Source organism: Zootoca vivipara, chromosome 12, assembly GCF_965207765.1.
Source record: "Zootoca vivipara chromosome 12, rZooViv2.hap1.1, whole genome shotgun sequence".
Classification (NCBI taxonomy): Eukaryota; Metazoa; Chordata; class Lepidosauria; order Squamata; family Lacertidae; genus Zootoca; species Zootoca vivipara.
Window position 1 is genome coordinate 4,664,276 of NC_142595.1, and position 25,405 is coordinate 4,689,680.

Sequence of the window (25,405 nt, forward strand, 5' to 3'; positions counted from 1 at the left end):
GTTCTTTCATTGAACATATCTTGGCTGTGAGTCCTGGAAGACTGGCTCCCTGCCTTGCAGGACCTTTCCCACCTGGCCTGGGAGGGTGGGGCCTCACAGACTCCAGCTCCCAAACCTGAGGCTGCTGTACACTCGTTGTTTAAAAAGACTATTGCGGTTATCTATATTAATTTTTTAATGTTTATTTTAGATTTTTTATGATTTATGTGGAAATTGTTCGGTTTGGTTGTGCACTTTTTGATGTTTTATTTATTGCTTGACTACTTTTGTTAGGTTTGTAATTATGTATCCCCCCGCCCCCACCCCCATGTTGTAAGCTGCACTGAACATGGTTTTAAATATGGAAAGCTGGCATACAAATAAAATGTACATGTATAGGCTTAAAAAAGAAAAAAGAAAGAAAGCCTCTGAGGCTCCCTTGTGTTGTGCATCAGTGGTCCCAGTCCTGAAAAATGGGAAAATAGGTATCTGTGTAAATCTTTAAAGCAGTTGGAAAAAATATGTACTCCCAATTTTGGAATCTCCTTCCAAAAGTGACAGGATTCCAAATTTTAGTTTTCCAAATTGCCGCAAACAGTTATTGAGAAACTCAGTTGAGTTTTCATTTCCTTTTGGAAGTTCCTTTTTTCAGTTTTTGGATGCTTGGAATTATGAGTGTTTATAAGATGTTCTAGAGGAAGAAGACAAAACAATTTAGACACAAAAGGAACCCCTGCTTTCATGGACTACATTCAAATGCATGTCCCATTATAGCAAAGTATTGGCCGTCGTCTTCAATAGGATCCATGAATCGGGACTTGAGAATAGATGCCGTTTACGTTCTGTTCCAGAACATTTACTGAAGCAGAAAACCTCCATACACAAAGGAATATTTTATGGTTGTTTAGACATGCAGAACCCTGTTCAAATACCTGCCTAGCCTACCGGCCTTCTAAAGGGAAATAGGTTTGGACCAACTATCATAATGACAGCAAGTACCGTATTCTAATGAAAGTGGTCTCAGATCAGGATGGTGTAACTTAGAAGTGCCTTGGAGATTACTAGTAAGTCCTTTGCTGACAGCAGACTGTGAGTGAACTGGAAAATCTAATAACAAAAAGCAACTGTATTGTACCATGGGCGGGGGAAGTGATGGAAAAACTGGCCTTCCAGACATTAGACTACAGCTCCCATTGTCCCTGACCATTCGGCATGGGAGCTGGAGCTCTGACAACCTCTGAGGGGCTGCAGATTCCCTAGCCCTGGTGCATGTACAAGATATATTGATTTTATCTGCTACACCCTTATTACACATTGGTCTGTCTTGTTCCTGCCGGACAGAAACCACTATCCCTGGCCTTAACTTACCATGGTTTGTTCAGAGAGAACCAAACCACAATTCCTGCTTCACATGCAATGCTAAACCAGGGTTTGTGGCTTCTTAGCTCCCAAATGGAGTGAGCAGGAGTGAAGCAAGTGTGATTGATTTGTGCACACTAATCCATGTTTTATGGCATAACCTGGCATGTGAATGAGACCACTCTAATGGGGAACTGGATTTGCCACTTGCTCATGTTTGATAAACAGGTTTCTTGATTCAGATGGTGGCAACTGAATGAGAGTATCTTATAAGAGAGGAAATGGTTGCACTTCAAAGACAATGAGATATGGCTCATCTTCACATCTACATAAAGAGCAAACAGCATAAAAACTGAGGATATCCAAATGACAGTAGTTTTGGTGAGCAAAAAGATGAATTTATTAGTTGCTTTTTAGAGAGACTTAAAAAAAAAGAACATTGAAAGCAATGATAAAAAACAACATAAAATACAAAAGTAATATTTAAAAACCAGTACCAACTTTGCCCACCCTGTGAAAAGATGGTTTTTAAAAATGTAATAAGCAAAAAATATTATTTATTGGTTGTGATTTTTTAAATGTGTTTTTTCTTAAAGGGGAATCTAGAAGCTTTCAGAATTGCTTCAGATTGAGTAAATAGAGCAATAAATCCCCTCTTTTCCTCCCAACTGCTTACCGGTACTTTTATATGACTTGTGGTTCATATCTTGATCTTATATTCATGTTGTGCGGATGCCTGATGATCATCTTCCAAAGCAATTTATTCCGAACCTAAAAATGGAAAGCGTAATGCTGGTGGCCAACAAAAGAGGTTTAAAGACTGTCTCAAGGCAAATTTTAAAAAATGTAGTATAAACACTGACAACTGGGAAACCCTGGCCTGCAAGCGCTCCAGTTGGAGAACAGCCTTTATCAAAGGCGTCATGGGCTTTGAAGAAACTCGATCTCAGGACGCAAGAGAGAAACGTGCTAAGAGGAAGGCACGTTTGGCAAATCCACACCGTGACCAACTCCTGCCTGGAAACCAATGTCCCCACTGTGTGGGTCCAGAATTGGCCTCCACAGTCACTTATGGACCCATTGTTAAAACCGTGTTTATGGAAGACAATCTTACCTCGGCTACAAGTGAAGAAGAAGAAGAAGAAGAAGAAGAAGAAGAAGAAGAAGAAGAAGAAGAAGAAGAAGAAGAAGAAGAAGAAGAAGAAGAAGATCTCTATCTGTAGCTCAGAGCTTAACTGTGCAAGTGGCAAAACCATAGTTCTATTCAGAAGAGAGTTCTGGGTTGAGTATTGAGGTCTTAAATGACAATGAGGTGTCTAGCAGAGGTGTCCACCCAATAGGCCCACAAGGTCAAGCCAGCCCCACCTGGCTTCCACCTGATGTCTTACATAGGATGTCAGCTGTGGGGCAGGTAAAGGCGGAGCTTGGGCAAAAGGGCTCTGGAGGCACTGCCAATCCTGCCCTGCTCCCAAGTTGGGAACAAGGCCAGATTTAGGTTTGATGAGGCCCTAAGCTACTGAAGGTAATGGGGCCCTTTATATAGCAGGCGGGGCCCATGATTTACATCATAGGAGCCAACACAACACAAAACACTGTTTTTGTATGTAGGTTTTATTTTATTTGTTATTTTATCTTATATTTTGGAAATGTACACCCAGTTTTTCCCTTTAAATTTTTTTGGGGCCCCCAAGACAGTGGGGCCCTAAGCTATAGCTTGTTTAAAGGTAAAGGGACCCCTGATCATTAGCTTGTTTAACTTATATGTAAATCCGGCACTGGTTGGGAAGCAGCTGCAAAGGCTCCCTTGTTTCTGATAGCTGCCCTCAACTCACACTGGGAGAAATCTTGTATTATATTTCCTGGTTTCTAGGACACTTCGATAGGACTAATGTGTTCAACCTAATATCAGCAGAATTGGCAAAGGCTGTCAAAAAGCTCTGCCCCTTGGAGCCCATCAGCATTTTTGAGAAGGCTATTCTAGAGTCTTGTATTGAAAATGAAAGGAATCATTGCTGTGGCTTGGGGAAAGTATTTTGTGGCATTCCCACCCCCCTTCTCCCCGCCCCCAGTAGGCTCTTCATCAACCTGTATGAGCAGTCCATCCTTTCTTTTACCCTCCCTCCCACCTTTATGTTGTTATTTTAAGGGTAGAACTAAAAACAATATTTGAAAGCCCAAGACATCCAGTCAAGATGTCTTGCATGTGTACTTGTTTTTAATATTGAATTTTTCCTCCTGGAATGAGAAAGTGACATATGTCAGCCTTTTGCTGCACAGGCTGTAGTTGAGATACTTAAGTACCTTGCTAAAAATAGTGCATCTATTTTAGACAAGTGCCCAGTTAGGAGAGGATAACTTGTGGCTCGCCAGCCTGTAATCTGAAGGCACAGGCTGGTATTAAACAGAATGGAAACAAACATTTTGTTGTAATTATGCCTCTGCTGGTTTTAACAATTAGCTCTGATATAAATCAGCTTGCATCTCTTAGAAGTTGCTTTAGCTATCCAGGATTCCTGTGCTGCCTCTTTTTAAAAGGGAGTCTTTTTGTATCAGTGCTTCAGTTCATACTTTGCTTGGTTTCAGTTTTTAAAAGAAATTAATTTACAGTTTTCAATCTGTTCCTCAACCAATAACAAAAGAATAAGTTAAAACAGAGGTCCAGAAACAGTTCATGTAAAGGCACGAAGCTCATAATGAAGATAAATCAACAGAGCAGAGCCTTGCCTCAGAGATATCTCTACAAGTCCCTCTACAGGTGAACTTCAAGGTGATCTTCTCACCTGTTTGGTTCTGTTACATGTTAGAGGCCAAACAATAGGGAACCCATCCAAACTACTGTTTTCAGTAGTGTGGAACTAAAAAAAAACCCTGCTTTTTTTTAATAAAAAAAGTTTATCACTTAATGAGAAAATAAATTGGATTCAAAAGTTATCAAAGGGCAGAGAGAATTTTGATGAAATTCTTATGGGTGGTTGAGCTTTTTGAGTGTGTATGTGTGTGCACTAACCTTGTTTTTGAGGTGACCAAGGGAGGTGTGATGGTGAATTTCCTTACTTTAATTCTGCAGATTATCTCACCAGTGGCCTGTAGACTGCAGCCTTCCTGGGTCCTTGTGCTTCAATTGAAGTCATGTGGAAAATATCATGATGGGGAATCTGGAAATATGGGCAGCCCAGAGAGGCTACACAGAGCTGGCGTAAAGTTTATTTGAAAGAAAAACTCTGCAATGTTCAGGAAAGCTCAAGTCCCACACTCATCAAATTCTACAGAAATCCTTAAGTGCTCTGAGAATGAGGGAGAAAAACCAGAAGCCACTTTCACAAGGGAATAAAACATTTGAGAAGTTGGGAGCACACATTTTGACATGGCACAAATGTTCCAGTAGCATTATATTTCTAATTTGTTAAGCAGCAGTTGACAAAGTTCATGCAAGGCATGTTTTCTGGCACCTGCAGGCCCCACCTCCCAAAATTAGAGCTGAGATAAGCCAATAGAATGGTAGCAAATAGACTAGATTGTGTTGTGTTTTTGTGGTGCCCATAACAGTTTCTCTAGCTCACAAATGGGCCCATGGGCCCAAAAAGGTTGGCAACCACTGCACAACCCTTTAATTGTTCTCTTTGGGATAAGTTCTGACTAGCTCAGAGTTGGCGGGAGATCTGATGCTTGGCTCAAAGAGAAATAAAGATAACTATTTATTTCTTAATGTTTGTGGTACCTGACTACTCTCATCCTTTCCTTGAATTAGGCGAGGAATGCTAGTGTCCAGCTGTAGCATCTTCAGTGTTCTATACTGGAATACAAAATTTGTTACATTTTGTTTATGATGAAAGACTATATATATACAAATTTAGCAAAACAAGTTCTCAATCAATATAATCAATTACATTTCCCCCCTTTTTTATTCCCTCCCCTCCCTCCCTCTCCCACCCCCTCGAGACTTCCCTCAGCTCCCCTCTCTGATTTGTTAATACATATTATTTTCTGCATGTTATAAATTTGTACATATCATTAGTTTATCTGTCATGTGTTCTACCAATAAATTTGTGGATGTTTATTCAAAACCTGCCAAGGAGTCCAGGTCCTTTTGTTATCTTTTAAAGTAATTTGTGAAAAGTTCCCATTCTTTCTTAAAGTCACGGTTGTTTTTCTCACATATTCTGTATGTTAACTTTGCCATCTCCGCATAACTCATCAACTTTTCTTGCCATTGTTCTTTCGTCAGTATTTCCTCATTCTTCCAATTTTGTGCCAATAAGACTCTTGCCGCTGTTGTAGCATACATAAATAAAATCTTTGTTTTTCTTGGCAGGTCTTGTCCTAAAATCCCTATCAAAAATGCTTCTGGTTTTTTAATAAATGTCATTTTAAACATTTTTTTCAATTCATTATGTAGCATCTCCCAAAACTTTTTAACCTCTCTACATTCCCACCACATATGATAAAATGTACCTTCTTTTTCTTTACATTTCCAACATGTTTTTGACCCAGTTTTGTACATTTTCGCCATTTTTGCTGGAGTAATATACCATCTATACATCATTTTCATGTAATTTTCCCTCAAAAGAGAACAGTCTATAAATTTCAAATCTACCCTCCACACTTTTTCCCATTCCTCGAATTGTATATTATGTCCTATATCTTGTGCCCATTTAATCACAACCAATTTAACCTCTTCATCTTTCGTTTCCCATTCTAGCAGAATACTATATGCTTTCTTTGGTAGTGTTAGGGGGACTCCTTACAGGGAGCCTTCCCCAGTCATCCTGACCAGCACTTCGCCCAGCGATAGCGTCAGCAGCGGGTCAGGAGGGAGCGGTATGGAGGGAGGGCTCCAAGATGCTGCTGAGCCCTTGCACTGACTCAGAGGGCCAGTAGAGGAAGGAAGCCTCAGTTATGCAGCGGAGTCACAGCAACGTCCCAGCCAACAAAGGGGAGATTGGATGCAGCCCCTTCCGGCACCCAATTTGAGGTGTGCGCCCAGACGTAAGGCGAAGGGGAGGTGTTTTGGGGTCCCCAAGCTCTTACGTTGGATCAGAAACAGGAAGGTGGTATTGCCAGATTCTGAGAGCGACTAGGCAGTCATGTTTTCTGATGTCTGTGCACTGTAAATAGTATGCACAATAAAACTCTTAAAGACAGAGCAGACTGGAGCGTCTTTACTCGGGAGTAGCTGCAACAATCCCCTGACAGGTAGGTTCACATCTTCTTCTATAACCTCTCTTTGAAATTTGGAGGTTGTGTAGCTAAATCCCTTTTTATTATCTTCCTTGAACATTTCATTTAATTGTCTGTAATGCAGCCAATTCTGAAAATGTTCTTTATTTTCCTCATAATCTTTTAATTTCCATTTCCCTTCTTGATCTCTCAATAGATCTCTATATGTAGGCCACTTTCCCTTTTTGCCAAGCGGTTTGAGCAACGAAGCTTCAATTGGTGATAACCACCAAGGTGTTTTTTGTTCTTTTAGTCCTTATGTATCTCCCACACTCTCATTAATGATCTCCTAATTATATGATTGTAAAAAACTTTCCCTTTCCCATACCATAAGTATGCATGCTATCCATATCTGTTATCACGCCCTTCCAAATCCAATGCTTTTTCTTTTTCCAGTTTTATCCAGTCCCTGATCCAAACCAAACATGCAGCCTTGTAGTACAGTTTAAGGTCTGGGAGGGCGAAGCCTCCTCTTTCTTTGGCATCTGTAAGTATATTATGTTTAATCCTTGGCCTCCCCCTCCCCCCCCCCCCGGACAAACTTGGAGATGTCCTTTTGCCATTTTTTGAGGGAATCATCCTTAACCATTACTGGGACTGTCTGAAAAAGAAAGAGCATTTTCAGCAAGACATTCATTTTTACTGCAGCAATTCTTCCTAGTAGGGAAAGGTTCATTCTACTCCATATTTCTAGATTCCTTTTAATCTCATTCCATACTTTTTCATAATTGTCTTTTTCATTTATATCTCTTGTTGTTCACCATATCCCTAAGTATTTTACTTTTTAATGGATTTTTAATGGATTTCTATCTCAATACTTTGTACCAAATCTTTTTTCTCTTTTTCTTTTAACTAATAATTTAGTTTTATTCCTGTTTAATTTAAATCCTGCTACTTCCCCAAATTCCTGAATTTTCTCTATTACCCTGGGGAAAGAGTTTTTTTGGATCTTCTACCGTAATTACTAGATCATCAGCAAAGGCTTTCCATTTAAATTCATTTTCCTAGTTTTTATCCCTGTAATCTCTTTGTCTGCTCTTATGTTTCTTGCAAGTACTTCCAGGACCAGTATAAACAATAACAGTGATAACGGACATCCTTGCCTAGTTCCTTTTTGTATTTTACATTCGTTTGTCATCACCTGATTTACAATTACGGTAATTTCGCATTTTGTTCTGAATAAATTGCTTGTATTCCTTTCACAAATTTACCTCCACAATTGATTTCTTCAAGCAGTTTTTTCATGAAATCCCAGGAAACATTATCAAAAGCTTTCCCCGCATCTATAAACATCATTGCTGCTTTTTTCTCATTTTTTACCTCCAGGTACTCGATCACATTCATTTTATCTGGGATTAAACAAATTATCTGAATCATTCATTTTTATTAGAACACAATACCTATATTAATTACAAAATGTACTCAGAAGCAATGGTTCCTTTCCATTCCAGAAGCTCCATGCCAAACCACACGAAGACTCCTCATTTTTCTTCCCACAGTAAATTATCTTGGGAGCTTAGTCCTGATTTCTTAGTCAGTTGTGATCTGTATTCTGCCTCTTCATAACAAAAGTTCTGGGACCTTCATGGCTGAGAACCCTGAGCATGGGCAGAATACGGCTGGGCAATATATCGATGTATCATCCAAAACCAGTTTGCAGTCTATACCGTGATATTAGCTTCTTAATTTTTGACCTGGGAATATATTGTGAATCATGATCTCTTTCTCTCCCTCTCCGTGTGTGTGTGTGCGCGTGTGCGCGCACACTATGCAAAAATCACAATGTGAGAAAAACTGAAGCTAGCCAATTCCTCTACATGGCTCCATTCTTATTTAAGACATTGTGATGTTATATTGCAATGTTTAGCTGGTGATATATCACTATGCTGAAAACCAGCTATCTTTCAGTCCTAGTGCAGAATGTTCCATTTGAAGCAAGTGACTGCATTTTCTGTGCCTTGCCCTCCCCTCGGCCTCGGTCTATCTATCTAAGGTGGCAGTGCCCTGCACAGGTTTTCCTGCTGGGCAGATAAGTTAAGTGGTTGCAAGCTGAATGGGAGATGTGTGGATTTCATTTGAAGCTTGTTGCCACATCAGCATGTCTGCAGGAAATCAACGCACATGCCTCGCAAGTTCTGCATCCTGCAAAATGATGCCACCATCCTACATGTTATATATATATATATATATATATATATATATATATATATATATATATAACGTGCAGCTATATGGAGTAGCACTGTTTGCATTCTCAGCAGAAAGGTTTTCCATCCTGCATTGCATGACTAAGTCTCCCACAACTTCTTTAGGGTGACCTTGTGTGCATGTTAACACCAAACCCAGCTCTGTTGGAATATTTATTTCCTTTGACTTCGTTCCCTAATTCTGACAACTGACCCAAGAGTAAAGGTTTGTATCCAGTGCATTTCTTACTCAGAGTAGACCCATTGTGGTTGATGGACTTGGTTCATTCATTTCTACTTAGGGTAGAACAATGTAATATTGTGACTGGTTGGCAACTCCAGCTAACTGTGATAAATACTTTGTGTGTTTCTTCCAGAGGTGTGTCCTCTTAAGATTTTCCTTCAGAAATGGCTGTATGTAATTACAGTCCATGTATGTTTTAAATTATGGTTGTGAACCCTCTAGTCATAATTTCATGGTTTTACCTTTCTTCGTAAACCACTTTGAGGTATTTTCCTGCAATACGGTGGTGCACAAAGTTTATGAAATAAATAAAAGGCCAGTAGGGAGAGTTTAGGACATCTGGCTTACTCGGCAGCGAAACCAGGAGCTTTCCTGGCAGAGCGTAGCAGGGATGCCTGCTTCCAGCCCTGCACGGCTGTGGAGCAGAGGGACCTTACTCCTGCCCTTGCCGCAAGAGAGCACCATGATTCATTGTAAAGATAGGTCGCCCCTTGAGGGTGCTCCAATTCCTTTCTGGCCAGATAGGCAGCCATCTTTGCAGGCACCCCAATGCTGGCAGGGAGTGAGGATGGAGGTGGCCTAAGCATAACTTTTTTAAAACAAAGGGCAAAACATTTCACATGTCAGCGGTTGTCAGAACGCACTGGGCACCTTCAAACGCTGTTCCAGGCAGCGTTGCAGAGCTATGTGAAAGTGTTCCCTTGCCAGGAGCTGCCAGGGCTGGGGGCAGAAGCCCACAGGCCTGTGTCCAGCTTCCATGAGGACGAACCTGTGAGGCTATGCTAGTCAGCGTGTTCCCTGAGCAGCAAAGGTTTTGCCCGGCTTTGGAGAGATGCCACCACTTCCTGGGGCCGACGGGAGTTTGTTATAGGGAGCAGACGATTCCCTTGCTAGAACATCTCCTCTGGCTGTTTGTTTCCAGGGGAAATTCAGGCGCTAGTTATGACCCACAAAGCTCTACAAGGCTTAGGTCCAAGCTATCTGAAGGACTGTGTTCCCCTATATGTACCTGCCCAGGTTTTGAGATCTTCAGGGGAGGTCCATCTCTCGTGGTCCCGCCCCCCCAACTTGGTGGGGATGCAAGACGGGGCCTTCTTGGAGGCTGCTCCCAGACTTTGGAACTCCCTCTCTAGAGAAGCCACACTGGTTCCTTCCTTGTTGTCTCCTTGTTCCAACAGGCTTTGGGGAACTGACTGCTTCAAATGAGGGGGCTGGTACCATGCTGTTTTTATTGTTTTTATATACGTATCTTGTTTTAATATATCTTTAATAATAATAATAATTTATGATTTATACCCCGCCCATCTGACTGAGTCTCCCCAGCTACTCTGGGCGGCTCCCAATCAAGTATTAAAACAATTCAGCAATAAATATTAAAAACTTCCCTAAACAGGGCTGCCTTCAGATGTCTTTTAAAATTAGGATAGCTGCTTATTTCCTTGACATCTGATGGAAGGGTGTTCCACAGGGTGGGTGCTGCTACTGAGAAGGCCCTCTGTTTGGTTCCCTGTAACCTCACTTCTCGCAATGAGGGAACCGCCAAAAGGCCCTCAGCGCTGGATCTCAGTGTCCGGGCTGAATGGTGGGGATGGAGACGCTACTTCAGGTATACTGGACCGAGGCCGTTTAGGGCTTCAAAGGTCAACACCAACACTTTGGCCGCTCCCAGTCACCAGTCTGCCACATTCCGGATTAGTTGCAGTTTCTGGGTCACCTTCAAAGGTAGCCCCACGTAGAGTGCATTGTAAAATAATAATAATAATAATAATAATAATAATAATAATAACAACAACAACAACAACAACAACAACAATAACAATAACAATAATAATATTTTATTTATACCCCGCCCTCCCCAGTCAAAACCGGGCTCAGGGCGGCTCACACCAATAAAATTACAATAAAACATAAAAAGCAACTAATTAAAATACAGATTAAAATACAGTATTAAAATTTAAAATGCAGCCTGATTTTAAGTAGTCCATAAATCCAAGCCATGAGGGAAGAAAACACAGGGGTCAGACTAAGTCCAGCCCAAAGGCCAGGCGGAACAGCTCTGTCTTGCAGGCCCTGCAGAAAGATGACAAATCCCGCAGGGCCCTGGTCTCCTGTGAAAGAGCATTCCACCAAGTTGGGGCCAATACTGAAAAAGCCCTGGCCCTAGTAGAGGTCAATCTAGCCACCTTATGGTGTGGGCAACACTGTCCGCTGCAGTCTCCTCTAGTTCAACCCCTTGGCTGTATTTTAGACCCAGTGGGTGCTGCACTTAGTTCTGCCGTGCTGGTGAAACGAAGGAGTTACGGGCCTGATCAGTGCTTTGGCGGTGGGAGACGGGGAAGGTTGAGTTCTGCTGCATCAAAGGCCCAGCAACCAGTGGCCAACCAGATGTCCACCGGAAGCCCACGAGGCCCTCCTGCTATTGTTCCCCAGCAACTGGCTTTCAGAAGCCTGCTGCCTCTGATGTTGGAGGTTGCCTGCAGCTGTCATAACTACAAGCAAGCCTCTATCATCCATGGATATATCTAGGGTCTCTTGGAAAGCAGTCCAGATTGGTGACCATCTTTGTGAGAATGAATTCCATAGTTATGTGTATATTCAACCATTTGCTTTAAGTGGATGACTCCAGTATTACAAAAGAGGAACAAACTTATCTGTATGCACTTTCTCCACAACATGCATTATTGTATACACCTCTCACCGGTGCTAGAAACTGGGGCTGGATTCTAGACGCATCAAAGAAGCGTTTCAGTTTAAACCGTTGTAAGTTTAAGCAGGGAAAACAGGTAGGGAAAAACAGGACTCCACTTCGCCATCTGGTGGCACAATGTTATATCACACATACGACACATAAATTGTATTTTCTTTACCAGTCTAGCTGAGTCCCAAGGTAGAAAAGCTAAGAACCAAATGGCTTCTGGGACCTGGGTTGTGGGTGCCAAAAAAATTGTCTAGTCTCCATTGGGTGGGAGCAGGCTCGGCAACACTTTATTATTTTGATAAGCATGAACTAATACAGTACACAATTCTCATAAGTGACACATTGTTAATATCACATTTTTAACAGAAATTGTTAATACGTGTTTAATTTGGTGTTTATAATAAAAATATTGGTACCATACTTCCATTTTCAAAACACTACTCTTTATTGTCAAACTCCTTAACATATTGTCTATCCTTACCATATACTTCGAGGCTTCAAAGCACATTCACTTCAGTAATCCTTGAATGTCAGCCAGGCACAAAAAATGGCACCCAGATTTTTTGAGGTGCCATTTGAGAACCTTTAGGCTCAAAATGCGCCTGGCGCCATGCTAATTTTGGTCTCCCCCCCAAATAATAATTATTGATTTTCAAACATTACAAATTGCAAAAATTCACACAAAAAACAAGAATAAAAAAGAAAAGCATATCAATTCTAACATTTTAATTAACATTGTAGACTTCCTCAATTCCCCTCACACTGGGTCCATTTTTAACTCCAAATTAAGATATTTTAATTTATTATCTTAAATCATTCTAACACATTTTTTCGTTATCTCACAACTATTTCTATTCTTAAAAGCATTGACTGTCTTCCACCCATAATTCATCTTAGTCCAAATCTAAATTTATTTTTCCATCCATCTATCCTCTATTTCTCCCCTTAGCCCCAAATTTATACTCAAAATTTTTCCATACATTCGAATATTATTTCTTTTATCATAATAACATTTAAACACTTAAATCTAATTCAGCCCCCCCCCTCCTGGACTCAGGGTCTCCCAGATGAATCAGCCAGTTCCATAGGTCATTCCAGTTTCGGGACATCTTGATCAGTCAAAAAAATAACATCCATTATTACTCGTCCTCACCACACTCCCACTCGTTCACCACCTCTCCACCACTCTCCCTTCTTCCTCCCCTGCTGCCTCCCCAATTTCCTAGCTGTTGCACATTTCCACTTTTCAACCCTGTCTCAGTTTTGGTTCCCCTCATAGCTGCCAAGTCTCCCGTTTTCCCCGGGAAAACCCCCTTTTTACTTACCTTTTCCCGGTGGTCCCCCGTATCACTTCGCCTCCCGTTTTTCTCCGTTATTTTCTCCTGCCGGCGGCCATTTTTTTCTTTCCAATTTGCCCTTCTATGGGCACAAAAAATGGCCGCCGCCAGCTTCAAAAGTCGCATTTACGCATGTCCGGAAGTGCATAGACGTAACTTCCGGTGTTGGCGGTGGCCATTTTGGTGCCCATAGATGGGTGGAGCGACAACGGAAGTTGCGTCGGTGCACTTCCTGACATGCGTACAAGCGACTTTCGAAGCCGCCGGCGGCCATTTTGGGTGCCCATAGAAGGGCAAAGCGACCGGAAGTTACATCGACGCAACTTCCGGTGTCAAATGGCTGCCGGTCCCGGATTCTGCAGTCCGGAACTTGGAAGGTAAAGTTCCCCTTAAGTTCTGGCCCCAGCATGGATCCTGTTCTCCCTCTCTCACTGGGAGGGCACTATTCCATGCTGGTTCTTCTTTGGAGGCTCTTTGAATCAAGCATGAGTCCTGTCCCCCCCCCTCTCACCGAGGGAACAATGTTCCATGCAGCTTCTTCATCATCTTTGAATTCAATTACATTGTCCATGGCTGATGATTGTTCATCTTGCTTCTCTTGATACTTTGTTGGGATTAGTCCTTTCGCCCAGCTAATTATGAACCCTGCCCCTCACCATAGCTAAATGATGAACCCTAGCAGGGACCACAGCTTGCGTGCTTTATTTATTTACTTACTTAGGGACCCAGGTGGCGCTGTGGGTTAAACCACAGAGCCTAGGGCTTGCTGATCAGAAGGTCGGCGGTTCGAATCCCTGGGACAGGGTGAGCTCCCGTTGTTCAGTCCCTGCTCCTGCCAACCTAGCAGTTCGAAAGCATGTCAAAGTGCAAGTAGATAAATAGGGACAGCTCCGGCGGGAAGGTAAACGGCGTTTCCGTGCGCTGCTCTGGTTCGCCAGGAGCAGCTTTGTCATGCTGGCCACATGACCTGGAAGCTGTCTGCGGACAAACGCCGGCTCCCTCGGCCAGTAAAGCGAGATGAGCGCCGCAACCCCAGAGTCGGACACGACTGGACCTGATGGTCAGGGGCCCCTTTAACTTTACTTACACACACACACACACACACACACACACACCCATTAAATTACATGGAGCATTTAATCAATGAAATTAAAGCATTTGTGACTAAATCAGCAGTAATTAATTTCTTTTTAGCAGTAAGGTTTAGACAAGTAGCGTAGCTGTTGCAGTAAAGTGATTTTGGGGGGCAGAGGGTGCCGATGCAGTGCCTTGCCAGGGGCGCAAGAGACCTTAAGCGTTCCTGTTTCTCTGTTGCATGCCTGCTCTCCTTCCAGCAGAACTCTTGGCCCTGGATATGAGGAGTTGCCTTGCACTGAGTTGAGAGCATTGGTGGAACAGCCAAGTACGGCCTCCTTTGGCAGAAACAACGCTCCAGAGTCTTGAGCACAGGCTGTTCTGCAACTTCAGATCTTTAACAGGAAGCGTCAGGGATTGAACCTGGGATTTTCTGTTGACACAACTTGTGCTTTATCGTTGCACCGCAGGCCTTGGCTTCTCCACAGTCACTGGGAAATATCTCCTACTTTCTCTCCCTTCCCCGGTTCCTTTTGGCCAGTGACGTGGGGTGGTTTTCCCAGAAGTTTTATCTGCAGCCCTAAATAGATCTGATCAAGCATGTTTGACATAATGACTCGTAAGAGTTTTGTTTTAATAAACACGAGCCATTACTTGCTGTATAAATATCTCAGAGGTATTCTGGTATCCCAAAGTAGGAGGAATGAAACATTTGGTAAAGGGGAAACACTCAAAATGTACTTAGCAGGGTTTAAATTCAAATTCAAAGCTGTACTTGGAAATTATTGACTTACCTGTATTAACATACAGTGCAATCCTACAATAGAGTTGCATATGCAATAACAGATCTCTGCTCCTAGGAATTTTTGATCTCTTGGCCCTAGATATGAGGAAGCATAGTGAAGGAGGGAAAGGCATGCCTAGCAAAGGACATGAATAAGGGCAAAGGGTCTTAAATTTGGTTATCGTTGGAAATGGGAATTAAGCATTGAAAAAAGGAGTGGAGAGCCTAATCGACTCAGTAGCATACACCAGTAATTTCTTTACAGTTAAGGGTGGGTAATGAAGGTTTTGCAAATGTGTAACATGCTACTTTTAGCACACCTGAAGAGCAGTGTACATAAAAAATTATATGTGCTTCCAAGAGATAGTCATCAGAAAACTTAATAACCACGTTGCATTCTCTAGTATTCATCCTCGTGGTACAATCTGAGTACTATTGTGTTCTGATTTGTATGAAAGCAATCTATTTCTGAATTTTCTCAGAATAATAATAATAATAATAATAATAATAATAATGGAAAGATTTCCAGCACACATCGCTTTGTGTTGGACGGGGGAAGGTATTACAAGAGCAGTTTTATCTGATGTTTGACCATACCTCTTGGTCAGTGTTCAAAATCCACCCGTCGCCATTGGCTCTCTGAACTTGGGAGTGCTCCTTTGTGACCAAGTCAAGATTTCCAGTCATGTGGTTTGCAACCGAAATCTCCTCTCCCTGGGCAGGAGTGGGGGTGGGCAGCCCCTTTATGTGCTGAGTCAGAGGGAACCTTTTTCATTGTTGTACAATTTGCATAAGTAAGCAAACTCTGAAGAAGGCGTGGGGGGGGGGCACTGGGCAGAAAGGGAGATCTGGCTGATTTTCACCCCTCCCCTTAAATCTCACACTTTGCAGATGGAAACACATTGTGGTTTGCAAACAAATCATTGCTTCTCTCTTGCAGGGTGGGGAGGGGAGCAGGAAGAGATCTGGCTGATTTTCACCCCCTTCCTTCAGTTTTTCTGTGAAACATGTTGAGGTTTGTAAACAAACACAAGCTGCAAACTGTTAAATCGATTCATTGCTTATGGGGCTTCTCAAAAGTGAAATGGCTCTGGCGGTAAAGAAGTGCCACTTTTTTTTTTGCTTTGTTTTTCATTTCTTCTCATAATAATATGTTTGCTGGCTTGCTTGGAATAATAAAAGTTTGTCCCCTTTATTTGGATTTTGCTGCATCGTTTTTTTCTAGGAATGGAGGTTGAGTGAGTGAGATGTACTGGATGTGTGTGGTCTGTTTTTTTCAACCCAGTCTGCAGCACGAGACACAGCATCTTTCTAGCCCTTCCTGGAGATGAGTTAGCAAAGTCTGCTGATGATGACACCAAATTGTTCGGGGTAGTTTTTAACTAAAAGAGGCTGTGAGGCACTCCAAAAGGATCTCTCCAAACTGAGTGAATGAGCCGGACAAACACTGGCTCCCTCGGCTTGATAGCAAGATGAGCGCTGCACCCCGTAGTCGCCTTTGACTGGACTTAACTATCTAGGGGTCCTTTACCTTAGTGGTTAGAGTGTCTGTAGGACTAGAACCTGGGAGAGGTTCAGCCATGAAGTTCATTGGGTGTTACTGTTCTATACATGCCTAAATTTAAGTCCCACTGTGCTCTCTGTATGACGTGTTTTGCTATGGCTGGCTAAAACTATCCAAATTGCAAAAAGAACCAAATAAGTTTTCTACACAAAGTTGTTCACAAATTTATAAAGATACAGGTTATGGCAAACCGACCTCTCTTAATTGAGTACAAGAGGTTTTTAGTTTTGCTAGAATGAAACTGCAGTCACATCTCTTATAGACTGCTTTTCCACTTGAATGCTTCTGTATTTTAAAAGAGCTTCTGTTTTGTACACAGCATTTATTCCATCTTCTCCTAGAACCTCCACCTTGTCTTCATTTGCTTTGTAATCTTGTTTTTTAAAAAATGCACCTAGACATTTAGTTGTGGCAACCATAACTTAGGTCTAAGGTGCCATTTGGCTCCTTGCTTTTATATCTCTGTTTCTAACGCTGCTCTTTGTTTTGGCCTTGAGACGGGGAGAGCAGGATGTCCTCATTGCCTGGCTCAGGGTACCAAGCAGTAGTAATCATATTGTGGCCGTGATGTAATGAGAGAAGCTTGCCAAGTCTAAACAATTTCAAGAATCCCCAGATGTAAACACTGTGCCGTCAAAGATAGTTCAACAGAAATTCCAAGCAAATCGTACTTTGGCACGTCTGGAACCCTAAAGAATATTTTTGCAAGGCAAAGAATTCACTGGGGCTGTTTTGCTAAAAGGCTTTCGATCCTATAGATAGGCAAAGTGAACCAACACCTTTGGTTGTAAAGCAGGCATCTTGGGTGTGGTTTTGGCTGAGAATTTAGGGGTGCAAAGTTAATGAACTTAATTAAGTCTGTGTGCTTTAATCAGCAGATTAATTGGCTAAAGTATTAGTTTGAGGGGAATGAATGTTGGTGGGGCTGGGGGTTAAGGCCACACTTTATCCCTTGAGATTATTTTAGTCTTTAGTCTTCAATGGGAAAGGAAAAAGGAAAATGTTAAAGACTATTGCAGAGTCTGCGAGGGTTGGATGAACTAGGATTTTTAACATCCTTCCGAATAGTGCAAACCTGTTGTGCTGCAGGCCTTGGTGAATAAATTCCTGCTCACCTGTCCCTGAACATTCAGGTTGAGGCCACCAATATATTGGTAAATTGTCTGAAACTGTGTTGAAATTGTCTGTTCTGGCACCTTCTCAGGCTCTGTCTGTCTACCTGCACCTTTGAGGAATTCCCCACCCCTCCTCACATGAGCCAGAGCGATACGGGGGCCCATTCAGTTGAGGGACAGGAGGCTTCTCTTAAACAATTCTCCCCCAACCAACATTTCCTCTGAAAGAAGTGCCCTCTGTTTTTTGGCTCCTGGGGGCAATGAGCACGCTAAGTCCTTGTCAGGCTGTCTTAGTTTGTCCTTTTTCTCTTTATTAGTTTGTGAAATTAAGACTTTTGCATACTTGGGGAGTTCCTATCTGTGGTTGGTTGTGCTCCAGTGGGAAATTGATCAGGTTCAATATTAGAATAAGTGGGGACCTGTAACAAAGCACTCATGGCTGTCTACAGACAATATGTCTGCAGAAACTATTAGCCCGTCTGCCCCATGCAGACCAATGTTAGTCAACAGCATGAAATGAGAAGAGAAGGAGCCAACTCTGGCTCTGTTTACAGAATCTTCCCTGCATATTTACCTGGAGGCAACTCCTACACATGGTTGGCAAATGGCTATTTAAAAGTCTGGATTGGGCAACTGAAACAAGAGTTCTAGCAACTGCCTTTATAATCACTATATAGTAATCACTATGTAATAATCCGTATAGTTAAAGCTGCAGGTTTTCCCAGTAGTTATGTATGGAAGTGAGAGCTGGACCATAAAGAAGGCTGATCGCCGAAGAATTGATGCTTTTGAATTATGGTGCTGGAGGAGACTCTTGAGAGTCCCATGGACTGCAAGAAGATCAAACCTATCCATTCTGAAGGAAATCAGCCCTGAGTGCTCCCTGGAAGGACAGATCGTGAAGCTGAGGCTCCAATACTTTGGCCACCTCATGAGAAGAGAAGACTCCCTGGAAAAGACCCTGATGTTGGGAAAGATGGAGGGCACTAGGAGAAGGGGACGGCAGAGGACGAGATGGTTGGGCAGTGTTCTCGAAGCTACGAATATGAGTTTGACCAAGCTGCAGGAGGCAGTGGAAGACAGGAGTACCTGGGGTGCTATGGTCCATGGGGTCACGAAGAGTCGGACACGACTAAACGACAAAAAAATGTTATAATCACTATACAGAGGTGACTTTCAGACACTGAGAATTACAGTTGTGGTGTGTGTGTTTTTATGTCATCTTGCACAGTTACTGCTCAAGAAAATGGCAGGATGGTTCTGTTTGCACTCCCAGGCCATCCTAAACTAGCATAGGATCAGGGTTACATATGTGTGCTACTCTCATGGTGATAATAAAGCTCTTGTTTTTGTGTCAGCTCTTCATATGCCTGCCTGATGGGTTTGTTACTGAAGCTACAGAAGATGTTTGTTGGTCAAAGTTGGAGGTCCTTGGCTTGTGCTGTAGACATAAGCCATGGTGGGTCCCCCCAGGCTTAGGTCCCTTGAGCAAACTCTGGGGCCTGTTTTGCCCACAACTTTTCTGCTTTATTGTGTACTCATTATTTGGGTTGGTAGAGGTTTTTGCTCAAAGGAATCATAGAATCATAGAATCATAGGGTTGGAAGAGACCACAAGGGCCATCCAGTCCAACCCCCAGTCAAGCAGGAAACACCATCAAAGCATTCTTGACATATGCCTGCCAAGCCTCTGCTTAAAGACCTCCCAAGAAGGAGACTCCACCACACTCCTTGGTAGCAAATTCCACTGTCGAACAGCTCTTACTGTCAGGAGGTTCTTCCTAATGTTTAGGTGGAATCTTCTTTCTTGTAGTTTGAATCCATTGCTCCGTGTCCACTTCTCTGGAGCAGCAGAAAACAACCTTTCTCCCTCCTCTATATGACATCCTTTTATATATTTGAACATGGCTATCATATCACCCCTTAACCTTCTCTTCCCCAGGCTAAACATACCCAGTTCCCTAAGCCGTTCCTCATAAGGCATCGTTTCCAGGCCTTTGACCATTTTGGTTGCCCTCTTCTGGACACGTTCCAGTTTGTCTGTATCCTTCTTGAACTGTGGTGCCCAGAACTGGACACAGTATTCCAGGTGAGGTCTGACCAGAGCAGAATACAGTGGTACTATTACTTCCCTTGATCTAGATGCTATACTCCTATTGATGCAGCCCAGAATTGCATTGGCTTTTTTAGCTGCTGCATCACACTGTTGACTCATGTCAAGTTTGTGGTCTACCAAGACTCCTAGATCCTTTTCACATGTACTGCTCTCAATCCAGGTGTCTCAGATCCTGTATTTGTGCCTTTCATATATTTTTTTTGCCCAAGTGTAGTACTTTACATTTCTCCCAGTTAAAATTCATCTTGTTTGCTTTGGCCCAGTTGTCTAATCTGTTAAGGTCATTTTGAAGTGTGATCCTGTCCTCTGGGGTATTAGCCACCCCTCCCAATTTGGTGTCATCTGCAAACTTGCTCCAAGTCATTGATAAAGATGTTGAATAAGACTGGGCCCAAGACAGAACCCTGTGGCACCCCACTAGTCACTACTCTCCAGGATGAGGAGGAGCCATTGATGAGCACCCTTTGGGTTCGGTCAGTCAGCCAGTTACAAATCCACTGAATGGTAGCATTGTCTAGCCCACATTTTACCAGCTTCTTTACAAGAATATCATGTGGCACCTTGTCAAAGGCCTTGCTAAAATCAAGATAGGCTATATCCACAGCGTTCCCTTCATCTACCAGGCTTGTAATTCTGTCAAAAAATGAGATCAGATTAGTCTGACATGACTTGTTTTTCAGAAACCCATGCTGCTTTTAGTGATCACAGAGTTTCTTTCTAGGTGTTCACAGACCGTTTGCTTTATGACCTGCTCTAGAATCTTTTCTGGTATTGATGTCAGGCTGACTGGGCGGTAATTGTTTGGGTCCTCTCTTTTCCCCTTTTTGAAAATAGGGACAAACTTTGCCCACCTCCAGAAGGTGAGGCGAGTCTCCTCCCCCCAAAAAAAAGTTCATTGTGGGTTCTCTGTTGCATCATATTTGTGCATCATATATATTGCATCATATTTAATCTGCAGGAACCATGAATGACGTGCAAATTAGATATCCAGAGCCTTTGCATAGACCACTGTGAGTGCTATTTAAAGGAACAGCCTCTACTTGCTGATTGCCTTCAATTATATATACATATAAGAATAAAACAGCAGCAATTGGTGATTTATGGCTGGCTTATTGTTTCAAAACTTATTCACCCTTAGAAACTGCCTTAACTAATTTTTATTCTGCCGCTTGGTCATGATTTCCATTTGAAGATTTCAGTGCCTCCCCCCCCTTTTTTCTTTAAAGGAAAAGCACAACCCTGATTAATGGAATTGTCACCTTTCAATCTTGGGGTACAAGATTTGAGGAAAGTCCTGCATTGTGGATTACTCAGTAGTGATATATGAGCTATTTCTTGGCAATATTCTGTCAGTGTGGTAACTGAGAACTGTTGCTGCAACTGGGTCCCTCATGATTTCCTAACTATTAATGACACACACACACAGGCGCCAAACCCTTTCCCCAGTTCTCATAGAGAGCCCTACATTCCCTCACCTTCAGCAATACGGTGGTGTCTTTTTGGCCACGTGTCTCCTTTTGAGTAGTCCTGATGGAGGCACATTAGGCAGTTTCAACTTAGAAACTGATTGTGTCTCTCCCACTTTGCTCTCCTCCTTGCCAGATCCATGCTAGGTAACGAGAGCAAAAAAGCCCTTATCTTGTGGGGGGGGGACCCTCACTTTAGCATAGAGGTGGGAATTCTGTCATCTTTCCCACGGAAATGATCACAGTTTATTTTGGTGCCTGTCCGATTCAGGATACTTGGCTAGGAAAGGTCAGGAGGCAGATTCACGGAACAAACATCCCTGGTTTTTGTTACAGTGGCATAACTGTCACGGCTTTCTTCAAAGCATCCTGGGAATCATAGTTGCTGATAATTCACTTTAATCATTGTGCAGTGTAAATAGGCCCAGTTCATCTCTCTCTCTCTCTCTCTCTCTCTCTCTCTCTCTCTCTCTCTCTCTCTCTCTCTCTCTCTCTAAAGATTGTGATTTCACACTTGGATAAGAAAACAGTAAAGTACCTTTTTGGGGAATTTCCATTGTGTTTTATCTTTTTGAGATAATTTTAAGTGTAGTAATGCTGAAGGACATGATGTGTTATCTTCAACGTAACAGGAGTAAATAAGGCCATACAACAAAAACGCCAAATTAGGGGCGTGAGTCTCTGACCGTGTTGTTTGAGAAGGATAGAAGTTGCACTTTGTTGCAGACAGTAATAGCACATATGAATGGTCATATTCATTTTCTCATATCCAAGGCAAAATGATGGCAGGCAGGTACTGGCTTAGATTTGTAGGAATACCCAAGGCCAGATTTGGAGATGAAATCTAAATAAAGCGATCCTGTATGAAAGCAGCCACAACTAGCATTGGGAACCTTAAATATGGGGAAGGGCCACCATAGCTTGGGAGCAGAAAGTCACAGGTTCAGTCCCTGGTGGCCTCTCCAGGCAGGCCTGGGAGAGACTCGTTCCTCCAACCCTGGAGAGCCACTACCAGCCCAAGCAGAGAGTACCCGAGCTGGGTGGACCAATGGCCTGACTGCGAGGCTGCTTCCTGTGTTGCTCATTTTCTGACACTTCCCATGAGAAGGTTGCCCTATGACAATAAACTCTTGCAATTACACAATGTGGGCATAGCATCATGTTCTATTGGAATGTACTAGCATATCTTTTGGTGTGCATTCTTATTTCTTTATTATGTCTATCCCCCGGCTTTTCCTTGGAGGAGCTCAGTATGATCTCATAGGTTAGTCATTTCCATTTCTTTTCGAGAAATGGAAGAGGCCAGAGCTGCAAGAGGTTGGGGCAGAAAGGCAGCATGGGCGTGTCTTGACTTTCCCGTGGTCATTGCAAACAGGCGGTTAGAGCCAAGGCCTCGCCTTGTGACCAAATGGTGGACTTGGACCAGGAAGCTGGGAAATCGCTTTCTCAAACAGGAGTGTGATAGAACAATGAGATGGGTTACTTCGCCTGGTTTTTGTATTTTTAAGAAAGCTATATGAGGCATTAATGTTCATTTCCCCGTGCATATTCCCCCCTGGAAGCTGAAGCAGTCATCCACCAGATCTGTAGCCTCTGCCAGAGAAAGTGGTCTCTGACTGATGATGTCCCCGACTTCCAGCTCCTGTCCCTAGATCTGACTTGGAACCAAATGGCACTGACGGATCAGTGTCAGGAGGGTCTTGCTGATGACTACACTACCTTGGGTCAAGCAACCCTGAACCTTGCAGGCCCCAGTTCAGTTGTGTCTTCAGATAAAAGTTTGGAGAGTAGATAGATGGTTGTCACACGGCACAGCTGCTTCCCAAGGGTTCCTTCGGCCAGATCCTATCCGAAGGGACCAGTTGTTCTGAGCACTTTTGCACCAGAGGACCCTGTCCAACTGTGATCCTGCACCGCTCACCTTGGAAGAAGAAAAGAATTGTCAGCAGCAGTCTGGCCTGTGCATGCATTGTAGAAAGGCCTGGCATGATGCACTTAAGTCATGTGCTCTCCTGCCTCTTCCTGACATTTTACTATCACTGATTTTGATCTTTCCCACGTTTTCCGAATGTATTTATTTATTTTTCAGTTGCCTGCATAAGGTCATGTAAGAAAAATGAGCATAACCTGTGGGCTTAATGCAGGCATAGGCAAACTCGGTGCTCCAGATGTTTTGGGACTACAACTCCCATCATCCCTAGCTAAGAGGACCAGTGGTCAGGGATGATGGGAATTGTAGTTTCAAAACATCTGGAGGGCCAAGTTTGCCTATGCCTGGTCGACACTGACTGGCAGACGTTCTCTGGGGATTCAGTCAGGCACCTCCTGCCAGTCCTGCCTGGAGGTACTGGGGCTTTATTTAGCCTTTGCCCTTCTGCATGCAAAAAGCAGATAGCCTTCCACTGAGCTGCAGGCCTTGAAGGAATGGCCATTTTCTGCAGCTCTGTTGCCTAAGATCCTTCGACTGGAGAGGTGAAAGAATTGTAGTTGGCACATTCTGAATGCAAATCCTGTGCTCTGCCACTGAGTTATGGCTCCGTCTCCTTTGACTGTTCCTTGCTTCATGTGAGTTTGTGAGGAGATGGGTGCTTAGGAACAGGCTGTGCTGGAGGAGAGATCCCCTGAAAGCGGTAGTTCTCTCAGTTGTTTGTTGTCAGAGGCTACAAGCCTCTTGTCTAGACCTTGAGAAGTAGGCACTGGCTCCCCCTTTTTAACTGTTGTCAGCTTAACCAGAAGAATGGGCTGCAAGTACAGTATTTCAGAGCTACACGCTGCCTTCTAGAACATTTTCTTCTGAAACTGCACATTCAGGTGGCCTATGAAAGGGCGTTCTTCGCATACCCTTATTGTTTTGGTGGGAATACACATATGTGACCCAGTGGAGCTGCCACTGAAGATACCGTAGCAGTTCATCTCTTCCTCTAATGTTTTGGCACTCTTGATCATTGCATGATACCATTGCATGAATGGGGATACTTTCAGAAATAGTCCACATTGCATGTAATGTGTAGTTTCTCACTGATATTTTTTTTAAGGGTGGGAAGGTTCCTGCCCCCTCCTTTTTTTTTTTTACTAGGCAATCAACCCTATGCATGCTTGCTTCTGTCCCCACTGCATTTAGTGGAGCTTATGCCAAGGTTAGGACGCGGGTGGCGCTGTGATCTAAATCACTGAGCCTCTGGGCTTGCCGATCTAAAGGTCGGTGGCTTGAATCCCCGCGACGGGGTGAGCTCCCGTTCCTCTGTCCCAGCTCCTGCCCACCTAGCAGTTCAAAAGCACGTCAAAGTCCAAGTAGATAATAGGTACTGCTCCAGCGGGAAGGTAAACGGCATTTCCGTGCGCTGCTCTGGTTTCGCTAGAAGCGGCTTAGTCATGCTGGCCACATGACCTGGAAAAACTGTCTGTGGACAAACGCCGGCTCCCTCGGCCTGTAAAGTGAGATGAGTGCCGCAACCCCAGAGTCGTCCGCGACTGGACTTAACTGTCAGGGGTCCTTTACCTTTACCTTTTTATGCCAAGGTTAGGGTGTATAGGATTGCAGACAAAATCTGCTTATTATTATAAGATATGTAGGAATAATTGCATTCATAAGTCTTTTTTAAAATTACTTTACAGAAGTTCCCTTCCTAGAAGAATTGTGAAAAGCAGTTGACCAAGAAAAAATGTAGCTCTTTCGAGGTGATTGTCAGCTAAACGAAATAGCTGTGTGTTTAGTTCTTGAATCCAGGCAGCCAGCAGACTAGGTGATGTACAGTATTCTGCACATAAGCCTGTGTTTACTGTGAACGATATCAGTGCAAAAGCTTTGCTGTCTATTGCTTCTAAGCGGATTACACTGCTGCACATGCAAATCATAGGAATTTGTAGGCAAAGAGCCCCTCTACCTACAGTGGTAGGACTCAGTAGTTTAAAAATAAAACAAATTTCTACCTTTTGAATGTTTCGTAGGTTTATAAGTAGTCATTTGTCAGATCTCTTGTGGAAAGTAAGAAGACTCTCCAAGTGACTAGGCAGGGAAACCTTGTTGTAATTTCTTGGTGTTCTTTTGTACGCAGAGTTTGCTGTGCTCTGAGTGACTTACAGAAGTGTGTGGGTGTTTGGGCAAGTCAGATATGCTACTAAAATTGTATGTGGTCTATCAGCTGTTGTGCGCTTTAGGCCAGTCCTTCTGTTAATGCAATAAAATAACCTTGAATGGCATGAACCTGACTGTTCATGTACCCAATATTACGGTACTTCCATGCTGTGATTGGCAGAGGGGCACAGG

The 25,405-nt window shown here is 43.0% G+C and overlaps 1 protein-coding gene across 8 annotated transcripts in view; it reads left to right on the forward strand.

The window, feature by feature from the left end:
* GRB10 (growth factor receptor bound protein 10) overlaps positions 1-25,405 on the forward strand; it is an 89,029-nt gene that overhangs the window by 3,225 nt on the left and 60,399 nt on the right. The gene's annotated exons all lie outside the window — the stretch shown is intronic.